Source organism: Papaver somniferum, chromosome 1 (genome assembly GCF_003573695.1).
Source record: "Papaver somniferum cultivar HN1 chromosome 1, ASM357369v1, whole genome shotgun sequence".
Taxonomy (NCBI): domain Eukaryota; kingdom Viridiplantae; phylum Streptophyta; class Magnoliopsida; order Ranunculales; family Papaveraceae; genus Papaver; species Papaver somniferum.
This window is the reverse complement of record NC_039358.1, coordinates 193,439,022-193,450,102: the sequence shown is the minus strand read 5'-3', so window position 1 is coordinate 193,450,102 and position 11,081 is coordinate 193,439,022. Positions and strand designations below refer to the sequence as shown.

Below are 11,081 nucleotides of genomic sequence, written 5' to 3'. Positions count from 1 at the left end.
GCTATTCAAGGTGCAAAGTTGATGGCGTTTGATCAACTTTTAGGAGCTCTACTCTACTTGCCGAAGGTGAAATGCTTCTCATGACTTTGTTCAAGCGTACTGAGTAAGCTGAAGATATATTCTCTTCTTAAAATCCCTTTATGTCTATGAAGAATTTGTGCTTCAGTGTCATTTTTTAAATTCCAACTTACATTAGGAAATGGTACTTGCTGTCTTAGCTCAAATGGCAGAGCACATGGTTCTCAACCATAAAGTTGTGGGTTCGACTCCCACAGATGGCAGAGGTATTTGAGTAGGCTGAAAACCTTACATGCTTTATTAGCTCAAGTGCATTACATGTCATAGATTTTAATAAATAATGTCATATATTCTTTATGAAGATTGGGTGAGCTTCCTGAACGACCAACTGCATCTGAGCATGCCCGAAAATATCTTACTGAACTTCAACAGGTAAGAACTCTTTGAGCCTGTGTGATCGTCTGATACATAAAGAGTAGAATCATACATATCTTTCTACTTAGGTGTCGTTGGTGTACTATACAATTGAACAAGAGAAGAATAATCAATCAGATTGAATAAATTACATCCATTCAAGAATTCAAACAAATAACATCTGTTCAGTATCAATCCATGTCTGAGCATGCTTCCTAAGTGGGTGGCTGGTAGGTTACACTATGACTGAATGCCATTTCAGGCTCTTGAAACTTACACTCAATAACAAAACAGATCACTCCAATTGGATTTATTCATATGAGTTAGTGATAAAGTTTTAGTTGATTTTTCTATACAATTTCTGTTTTTCCCCAAAATTTTGGCTTGGTGGGCAACTGAGACCTATATGGTCAAGCTAATGAATACAACTGAATAACGTTGGAGTTGCTGAATCCGGAGAAGTCAAAAGCTTTGGTGTTAATGGAAAGTAGTGTTGGTGTGCATACAACTGAATATGTTAGGTAAAAAACGTATCTCATTGGTTTTCATTTTGTACAGGAGCACGAAACAAATATGCTAGGTAAACCATCCTGTTTATTGAATTCGCTCACATTGCTCTCGCTGTTAATATAGTTCATTGGCTTACGACAAGGTCCAGTTTTGGTAATTAGGTAAATTTATTGATTCTGCTTACTGAATTTGTTGGCGCTGCTCTCAATGATTGTAGTTTAACGGTTTACAACAAGGTCCAGTTTTGGCAAGAAGATAGTTACCATGAATCTGAATACAACTGAACATGTTAGGTATAACGCGTCTCTTACCGTTAATATAGTTCAATGGCTTACTACAAGTTCCACTTTCGGTAACTTGGGTAAATTTGTTGGTTCTGCTGACTGAATTTGTTTGCACTGCTCTCCTTGATTATAGTTTAATGGCTTACAACAAGGTCCAGTTTTGGGCAAAATGATAGTTACCATGAATATTCCCAAAAAAGTGAAAGATAGTACAGGTTGTGGTTTTGATATTGAAGTTTGCAAACATATATGTATTGTTTGCATGGAGAATGAAGGGGTGGCTCGCCGACTGCAGTTTCACCAGCTATGTGGAAGGGTTGATGGTAAAATGACACTAGCTCCTCTGTTAAGGAATTTATCGACAGGAAGAAGGTAACAACTCCACTCTATTTTAATGTGTATATTGATTCACTTTCATGACATTCAATTGCGAGTAACCAGTTCCAAATTCTTGAGGATTTATGATGGAGAGAACTTGCAATCATTACTGCTTTGGCAACATGAGCAGTATTTTTCATTGAGCTGTGTAACAGTCCTCATTTCAGGCAGTGTCATACGATCCCTTGAGCAGCATTTTTCATTGTGCTGTAACAGTCTTTATTTCAGGTAGTGTTGTACGATCCCATTTAAAAAACTATACTTTGTCTCGCCTTTTAAAACCTTTAACATTGATGTCATCCAATAACTATATCTTATTTGCGAGAATGGACTGGACTCCTATAAGCCAGGTCTTTTGTTAGTTTCTATACCTTTTTCATATTAATATTTCATGGATATAATAAATTTTAGTAAGTTCAATAGCTTGGATCCTTCGTATATATTACCCACCTCTATTCAAATAAAGTAATTATGGTTGGATTTGCAAGTATGTAGGTATGTGGTTACATCTAATATCCTGATGCCACTAATTTTCCTGATGCCACTAATTGTAAGTGTTTTGGTATGGGTCCGTAGACTAAACTGAATCAATCAAATGATTGCTAATTTTTCTTTGGGATTCTCCTTCAATGTTTTGGATTCCCGAATATGTGGAACCCAAAATGCTGGCCCGTTATGTAAAAAATATGTGAAACATCTTATTTGTGAGATTTTCATCTTTTAGGTCATTGGTTGTGCACATCAGTTTTGGAAATGGTTTTAATAGCTTAAATTGGCCAAGTAGTCGCTACTATTAGCGAGGTTTTCATGGCTAAATTTTATTGTGGGTGCCTCTGTTTGTAGTCATTTTCCAAATAACAAATAAGGTGCAAGAAGTTTGACGCTTGTATGAAGGCTAAACTATTCATGTCAAATAACTTATATAGCTTATTAAATTTGTGGAAGTCATATCTTTGCATTTATTCGATCATTTTATAAATTAACTTGCTGTTGTTACCCGAGCAACTAAAAACTGGAACGACCGGACGTCCGGCTATTACACACTATTATAATCGTACTAACACATTACACAATTACATGACTAACTAATACCAGGACCGTTCGACAGCTCAAACTAGGGCTGCACAACGGGTAGGGTGGGTAGGATATGGCCTATACCCATCACCCTACCCGTTTACTGGCGGTTAAGAAAAAATTTACCCGTCACCTTACCCGCCATTAAACGGGTAAGATCCTACCCAACCCATTCTCTGGCGGGTCGGGTAGGGTAGGGTGGCGGGTATAACCGTTTACTACCACCAACACAATTCTTCTTCCATGTAGCTCCAAGCACCATCTATATCACCTGCAATACAAAATTTCAGCTCCTTTTGTAAGCACCATCTTCTGCTGCTTCTTTACAGTGCCCATTTCAGATCCATCTAAGATGCTTCCATAATTCCTTACCTGTAACCAATGGCAGAAACCACTTCAAGCACCAACATTACCATTGCAGCAGCTCAAGCCTGCTCCTGCCATCTCAACAGAGCCTCAACCACAAGTATAAACATGTCTAACAATGGACATGCGAAACACAACAATGATGGTCCATGGTACTGCTAAACCACAGAGAAGCACCATAATAACTTGTATATCTAGTAATCACTTGATTAAGCGTAGAAATAGATGTTGTGCTAGTAGACCAACGATGAATTTAGAAACAAAAGCATAACCATAAAAAAATGTACAAACAAAAGTATTCTCAAGAAAAGAGTTGTATTCTTTTTGAAATAGACGATGAATCCCAGCCCAATTCCATGTTCTTCACGTGACCTTGTTCTTCATATAACAATATCATCACCAAAAGCTCTTCATATTGACCTTCTTCTTCAATCATCATCTACGATGATGGAATAAGTACTAAGATCACCAAATAAATCTGCATACAAGCTATCTCTTGTTAGATTCAGTCATAATAGTGAATGATTTGATTCAAAGTTCAGTCATAATACCAACATCAAGTAATATCACAACAAGTTCTGTATCTGTTAGAAGAGAGATATCATAACATCCTACTATGGAATATAATATCACAACAAGTTCAGACTTTTGGTTCAGTCACAATATCAAGTAATATCACAACATAATTCAGTCATAATACCAACATCAAGTAATAATACCAACATCCTACTATGGAATACAATATGGGTAAAGAAAAATTGCATTCCATAGTTCTATCACAATATCTCCAAAATGCAATATGGGTAAAGAAAGAAGAGAGAGGGAAGAGGAGCACTCAGGTTTCAGACTTTTGGTTGGTTCACTATTTCAACATGCAATCGCAACAGTGGACAGTCTCATTAGAAGAGGAGTGGCAATTACAGATGAGAATGGACCATCTTATGGGTAAAAAAAAACAACAACAGTGGACAGTCTCAAACTGGTTTCTGTTCATTTCATTTAAGGAACTCATATGCTTCAATTTTTTTTCTTTTGAAGGAAATCATCACTTGTTGGTCTGACATCCTTATGCTTATGCTCGTCTCTTTAGATTCTAAGCTTTAGATTCAGGAATATACATATGGTTATACTATATTGTAAGAAACTGAAAACAGCAGAGACTTGACAAATGTAGGAGAATCAATGTAGGAAAGTTGTATACCTGACTCTAAGACGTCATCCTCCTTCTCTTCAGCTCCAAATGTAGATGGATCCATATCAATCGGTGTCCTTAACCAGTTTTGTAGGAGAATCAATGCTTCCACAGTTCGGGGTTTTAAAGAACTTCGGAAATGACCAAGTATTCGCTTTCCAGTACTGAAAGCAAATTCACTTGCAACTGAAGAGACGGGAATAGCAAGTATATCTCTTGCTATAAGTGATAGAATATCAAATCTTGCAGCATTGCTTTTCCACCAAGTGAGTATATCAAACTTCAAACCATTTTTGTTGTCTTTTGTTGGTGAGTAAATCTGTTCCGATAAGTATCTTTCCACCTCTGATTTGTCAGCATCCTCCGTTATAGATAACTGGGTTTTACGTTCTTCTCTATGGGCCTTATGTCTTCTCTTTCTATGTGACGTAGAACTAGAACTACAACTCTCTTGACTAGGACTACCACCAGTATCACCTACGGACTTCGACGAGGCTAACACACTTCCTACACCTATATATTCTGCCTTATAAGCTGTGAATAATTCATTAAAATCCTTGTTCACTTCATCTAACCAATTTTTTACCAATCTTTGTTTCATCCAAGGAATATCATGCACAATCAGGTCTTCTAGTATTACTTGCAGTCCACGTTCTTTTTCTCTTGGGTCAAGAAGCACAGCAATAAACAATAAAGGATTCATGTTCTTATGCTCACCCCAATACTTGTTGTATTTAAGTATTGCTACTGCAACAGTTACTAAGCCTGAGAACAAAGTAGAACTTCTACTGTAGAAGAATACTGCATCTAGAGAAAAGGTTCCCAATACAAAAAGAGGTTATAAGGCAAAGAACAAGTGATATGAATAGAAAGCAGAGGTTAAGTGTGAGAATTAATGTGAAACATTTCCCTGATGGGACATGTTGTTGCCTAGCATAAGTCATAACACCTATTACATGCAACATGTTCTTACAATATGATGTTAACAGATTATGAAAAGAGACGATCAATAAAGCATGTTATTTATCATGCTGCATAGGCAGTTGAAAAATAAGAAGCATGTTATTTATCATGCTTCATTGTTTTGGCAATTCTTGCTTTGGTTGTGTTTTCAACTGCACTGGCACTGACAACCCATAAGAGTCTTATGATAAGACCATAAATAAAACTCAGGTGAATGGTTTCAAGTATTAAGTAAAGTTTTACCGTAAAACTAGACAAGTATGTAGTATTAAGTAAACTACGATCACACCGTGCAGGAAACAATAGATTAATGGCCAAGACAACAAAACAGTGAGCAACAATGTTCCAAGACAACAAAACAGTGAGCAACAATAGATTAATGGCCAAGACAACGAGACCCTGAAAGATGAATATGAGATTGAGAAGAGTAAGGTATACAAATAGAACTTAGAACCCTACTTCAATTCAGTTCAGTTTTGGGGAACAAATGAGTAGATGCAATCAATAGCACAAAGTACCTGCAACTCTACCTCTGATTATGACATACATGTACATCAGGACGAGACTGCCAGAAGTTTCAACTGTTATTGTCTACTGTCTACAAAAAAATAAGAAACAACTATAAGTTTAACCTTCATCATGATACATCCGAATGCAGATGATTCAATCACATTTACAAAGTTTAGACCAGATATAAGAAATAATAAGGTCTGCAGAAAACAAAGGCTAAAAAGAAAGAAATAAAATGACCAAGAGTGCAAATATGAAAGCACTCTTGGTCATTTTCTCATTACTTTTTTCTGTGAATCATCGATCAGCGAAAAATGCATTTAACTTAAGATACAAATAATTGAATAATAATTCCATAGGATGTATTACACTATATACAGGACAATACAATGTCCGAACAGCATAACATTGTTAACCTAGTGGTTGTACTAGCTTGTTAGCCAACTTCAACAATAACTTCACATGGAAGCAGTAGTAGAAGGACATTTGACAAACATTTAGAAACCCACCCACCTTGCTGATCTTGGAAATGGTGTTCCCAGCAGGAATCTCTTTACTAAACATTTTTTTTGCAATCTCCTCTGGAAAATCAAACACCGCGCCTTGAATCTGCAATAATAAAACATTTGTTACGACAAAACGAACGTTACAATTAAGAGTTGGCACTGCAAAATACATGTGACACTAAGATGCGATGTAAGCAAACCCTAAGTCCATCATAACCAGATGGTAGAGTGGATATATTCTTTTCTAAGCTAACACAAGAATCAAGGTGCGCATAAAAGGGCTCACAAGAAAAACACAGAAGCTAGAAAAGTCCACAGAAACTGCAGTTTCTTATGCTTTTACATATTTGAGGTAACTCAAATGAGACGAAAAGGAAAAGGGTTCTTCAACTAATGTACAAAGGTAATGAGCTGCAAGACAGAAAATGCTACATTATTGGCTTCTAAAAGGAGTTTTAAATACCGAATTGGCATTCAAAAAATAGATTTAGTACCCGTTTGAAATATTAAAACTTTTTACATTTAAAGACATGGGTTTTAACTATTACGTTTGAGTAAATTTCTACGAGAAATTCATCAATCAGTTAACATGCATGTTAATTTCTCAGCTAAATTCCTAGATCTTATTACTCAACTGATTACTCATATGAAGACGGAGATGATTACTGAGATCGAAACCCAAATCAAAACACAAATTGAAATCTTTAAACACTTACATCTTCAGATCGAAACCCTCAAAACCTCAAACTGCACTTGCATCCTGAAACCCTAAATTCTCTTCTGCAGAGATAAAGAAAGTGGATTGAGATGAGCAAAAAATAGATTCAAACACATAAGACACAAATCGAACACACAAATCACTTACATCTTCAGCTTCAGATCGAAACCCAGACTTCACTTCTTCTGCAGAAAATCACCACTTCGCTACTTCGAATGAAAACAGAGAAAAATGGTTCAAATGAAAAGCGATGAAATGGTTCGATAGAGAAAATCCATTTACTTTGTAATTTACCCCTATTATGTTTTAAAATAACAAAAAAATAGGCAGGAGGAGAAAACAATACAAGGGTTACTTTGTCTTTTCAGTATTAGACGGGTAGGCGGGTAGGGTAGGATAATTTCGAGCTTTATCCGTCACCCTATCCATCTAACGGCGGTTAAGAAAATCTTTACCCGTTACCCTACCCGCCAAATAGTGGATAGGATAGGATACGGTTAAAACACTGGCGGGTAGGATAGGATTGGCGGATATGGGTAGGGTATGTGCACCCCTAACTCAAACGAAACGTCGAGAGAAAGAGAGAGAGTAATGAACATAATCAACAGCAGTCCAGTTCATCTATTACCAAGGTGTGATCACTTTTTTCCCTGTATTACAGATTTTCATAACAAACTAGATTTGATGCTTAAATTCCCACCAAATTCCTTTCTAATTTAATTATTTTTAAAGCGTACCACCAAATTGCTTTCCGCCGTTCTCAAGGACATTCTCAAGTCAGAGGATTACCCAACTTAACTTACCTTAAATCGCATAAGAGATTTGGTAGGAAGGTTAGTAAGTACTATATCATTCTACCGATTTGTCATCAATATGGTTTGAAAGTTTTTTTGTCATCAATACGCCAGTATAAAACCACTTTTATGTAATAATAAGATCTTGCTTAATTGACTAAGGATAATTAACTAACTTGGGTTAAAGTACTGTATGTATAGTACTTCATGTCGTACAACTAAAGAGAAATGGGGAGGGTGTTCTGTTACATTCTCTTAATTGAATTTTACAAAATGTATGATGACTGTTTATAGTCATTCATTGAGAATAGTTTGATGACACGTCATAATCTTATGTGTCATTATTACAAATGATCCTTAATGGTTAAGGTCAGTTAGTGTTTATCTTCTTGTCAGTGGATCAGCCACCAATATCTTTACACAACACTCCCCCTTGGATGATCCGCCTTCTAGAACGTTGCCTCATTAAAAACCTTGTCGGTAAAACCCAGTGGGACAAAATTCATTTGAAGAGTACGACATCGGTAGCTTCAAAGTGATAATGCTAGTTGCACATTTTCTCCCGTCGTCGAAATCGCGTCAGGAAAACCATTTAGGAAAAACCTGAACTTAGAGTGAGGTTGGTCACCGTCATGAAGTGCTTCCTCTGTCAAAGTTGCGTCAGGAAAACCATTTAGGACAAACCTGAACACCGGCACCAGGAAAACCACTTGGGATAAAACCTTAGCGCCGAGAAATACTTCCATCATCAAAAATTGCGTTAGGAAAACCACTTGGGACAAAACCTGAACGCCTGCGTCAGGAAAACCACTTGGGGACAAAACCTGAACGCTTGTGCCAGGAAAATCTCTTGGGACAAAATCTGACCACCAAAATTCAGAATAATGCCGACGTCGAAGAGCATGTTGCCTCGTTAAAAACCTTGTCTGGAAAACCACGTGGGACAAACCCAATGACAGTGCTGGATACGCATATGCTGCCTCGTTAAAACCTTGATAAGAAAAACCCCTGGGGACAAAATCTTGATGAAGGAAAAAGAGTACAACGCGTTTAAGTCCAGCCTATGATTCTACGAGTCTACTCCCCCTGAAGCATGACTTCTTAAAGCGGTTGGTGGTGTGGACATCTTACAGCCTTTAGAAAAACTGCTTTACTAAGTTCAGTTTATGGAGAATTGACTGCCAGATTTTGCGCCGGGTGAACAATCGCCATTGTACACCTCGCATTTAAATCCTCCGCCCATTTGCACACCAAATTCAGTTTTCCGCTTTAACTTCAGGCATAACAATGAAAGTCCTTTTGTAAACTCATAAATACCGTAGAATTAATTTCAGCCTCTAAAAATATAACCTGCAAAACAATAGTTAGAACACAACAAGATAATGCATGCATTATATTCGTATATGGTACTTCTGGATCATAAAGTATTATTTCTACGTACGTATCAGATAGATCGATCACTTCCCATTTTTGGGAATCACATAGTAATGGTGTAAATTTTAGTAGCACAATAAGTATTACCAGTATCAAAAGTTAGATACTCTAGTCTGTGCTAGCATATTCTCGAACTTCTGGCCGAGAAATATTTCAATTTCGACGAGATCTCAAAATTTAGTTCAAGCGTGGATTTTAGCGCTACCTGATGAGTGCTAAAAAGTGCATATTTCTATATATTATTCTTGGCATTTAACTCATCTTTTGTGCGTTAATTCTACATTTTATCCCATATTCTGTATTTTCATTGTTTTCAAGAATAAATATTTTTATTAATTAATTTTGCATTTTTAGGTAATAAATAAAGTTCGGATGAGTCGCGGAGCGAAAAGAGCAGAAAAGTAGTGAAAAGCCGGGAGAAATTACGCAAGGAAGCCGCGAAGAATGGTGCGCACAACCTCATTTTCTACACACAAAAGCGCCTCCGACCTCAGCCATCAGATCATTTCTCAGAAGCATCCGACGGTCTCTCCTTGCTGAGCATCAAAATCTGATGTCTCTGCCAAGCACCACAGCGCTGAAATTCCAAGCCTTCAGATTAGATGGTAGCTGAATCCAACGGTTGCTCCCTTGCTGTTCATCAAAGTTTGATATCCCCGCCTTACACTACAACACCTAACCCCATCTAGAGCCGTTAACTTCGTTGTATCCCTTCATCCGACGGTCGCTCCTCGCTTGCCTCCGCATCACCGTCCGATCCACCTACCATCGTCACATCCTACGGACCAGATCGCGAAACATCATCCCTCGCTGAAACCGCTCAACACTACAGTACCAAACACCCTACACCTCTACCAAACGCCCCCCTCTTCCCAAATCAGTCGACCACCCTCCCCTTCTCCCAAAATCAGTTGCAGAACCACCATCTCCTGCACCCCTCTGCAACTCCACCAGACCTCGAGCTCCACCACAACCACAAACACCCGACAACACCACCATCTCCATCAACCGACAACAAAACCCATCATCCTATTTCACCCATTTCATTAACCCTACCCACTGTTAGGGTTCTGACATGAGAGAACTAGGTTGATGGGAACTGAATTCGTAGCAGAGGAGCAGAAGAGAGCATGGGTCATCGACAAGAAGGACAAGGAACAACAAACAAGGAAATTTGGTGAGTAATTTTGAAAATTGAAAAAACCCTAATTTCAATTTAGGGTTTCTTAAATTTGGGGATTTTTTGTAAACTATAAAAGGGAAGTGTTAGGGATGTAAAAACTGTTCTTGGGCTAGCCAAGTTTCCCCCTAATTGGGTTAAGTTTGATGTTAATTTTTGCTGCACTGTTAATCATCTGCATATGTTTCTTCTTGTTATTGTACTGTGTATGATGTTGTAATATGCATTTGTTGCCATGTTGTGTAATTGTTTTGATGTATTGTTAGTTCAGTGCTCCTGTTCATGTGTAATTATGCCTGTTAATGTGCAAATGTCTTGTTAGTGCCACCCCTAGCTTACTGTTATGCTGCTTATCATGTTCTAAATCACCCTGCTAGGGACTTGATGAAGCTTTATTGTTGTATTGTGCAGTATATTGACCACATTGCTCTAGAAAGCTAAACAAGTTTAGGTAAAACCTGAACTTAGCTCATCATCACCTCACTTTCACAATGTATGCCATGTATACTTTGTAGTTAGGATCATGAGCTGCTGATAAGCTGCAACTCAAGCTGAATTCATAATCTCTTGACTAGTTGTGCTGTAGAAAGACAATTAGTGCTTTGGAAATTATACCATAGTTGTGTTTAACTTCCTATAGGAGAATACACAGTAAACATTAGAGTGAATTCAACCCCTAGCTCCCTGTCATCCACAATTTCATCATCAACTGTTGGCTTTGTTCATGCTTTGTTTTGTTT

At 37.6% G+C, this 11,081-nt stretch overlaps 1 non-coding gene across 1 annotated transcript; it reads left to right on the top strand.

Moving 5' to 3' along the window:
- The first annotated feature begins 208 nt into the window (after window positions 1–208).
- TRNAE-CUC lies at window positions 209–281 on the top strand. The gene has a single exon. It is a non-coding gene; the product is annotated as a tRNA-Glu (tRNA).
- Window positions 282–11,081: the final 10,800 nt, after the last annotated feature.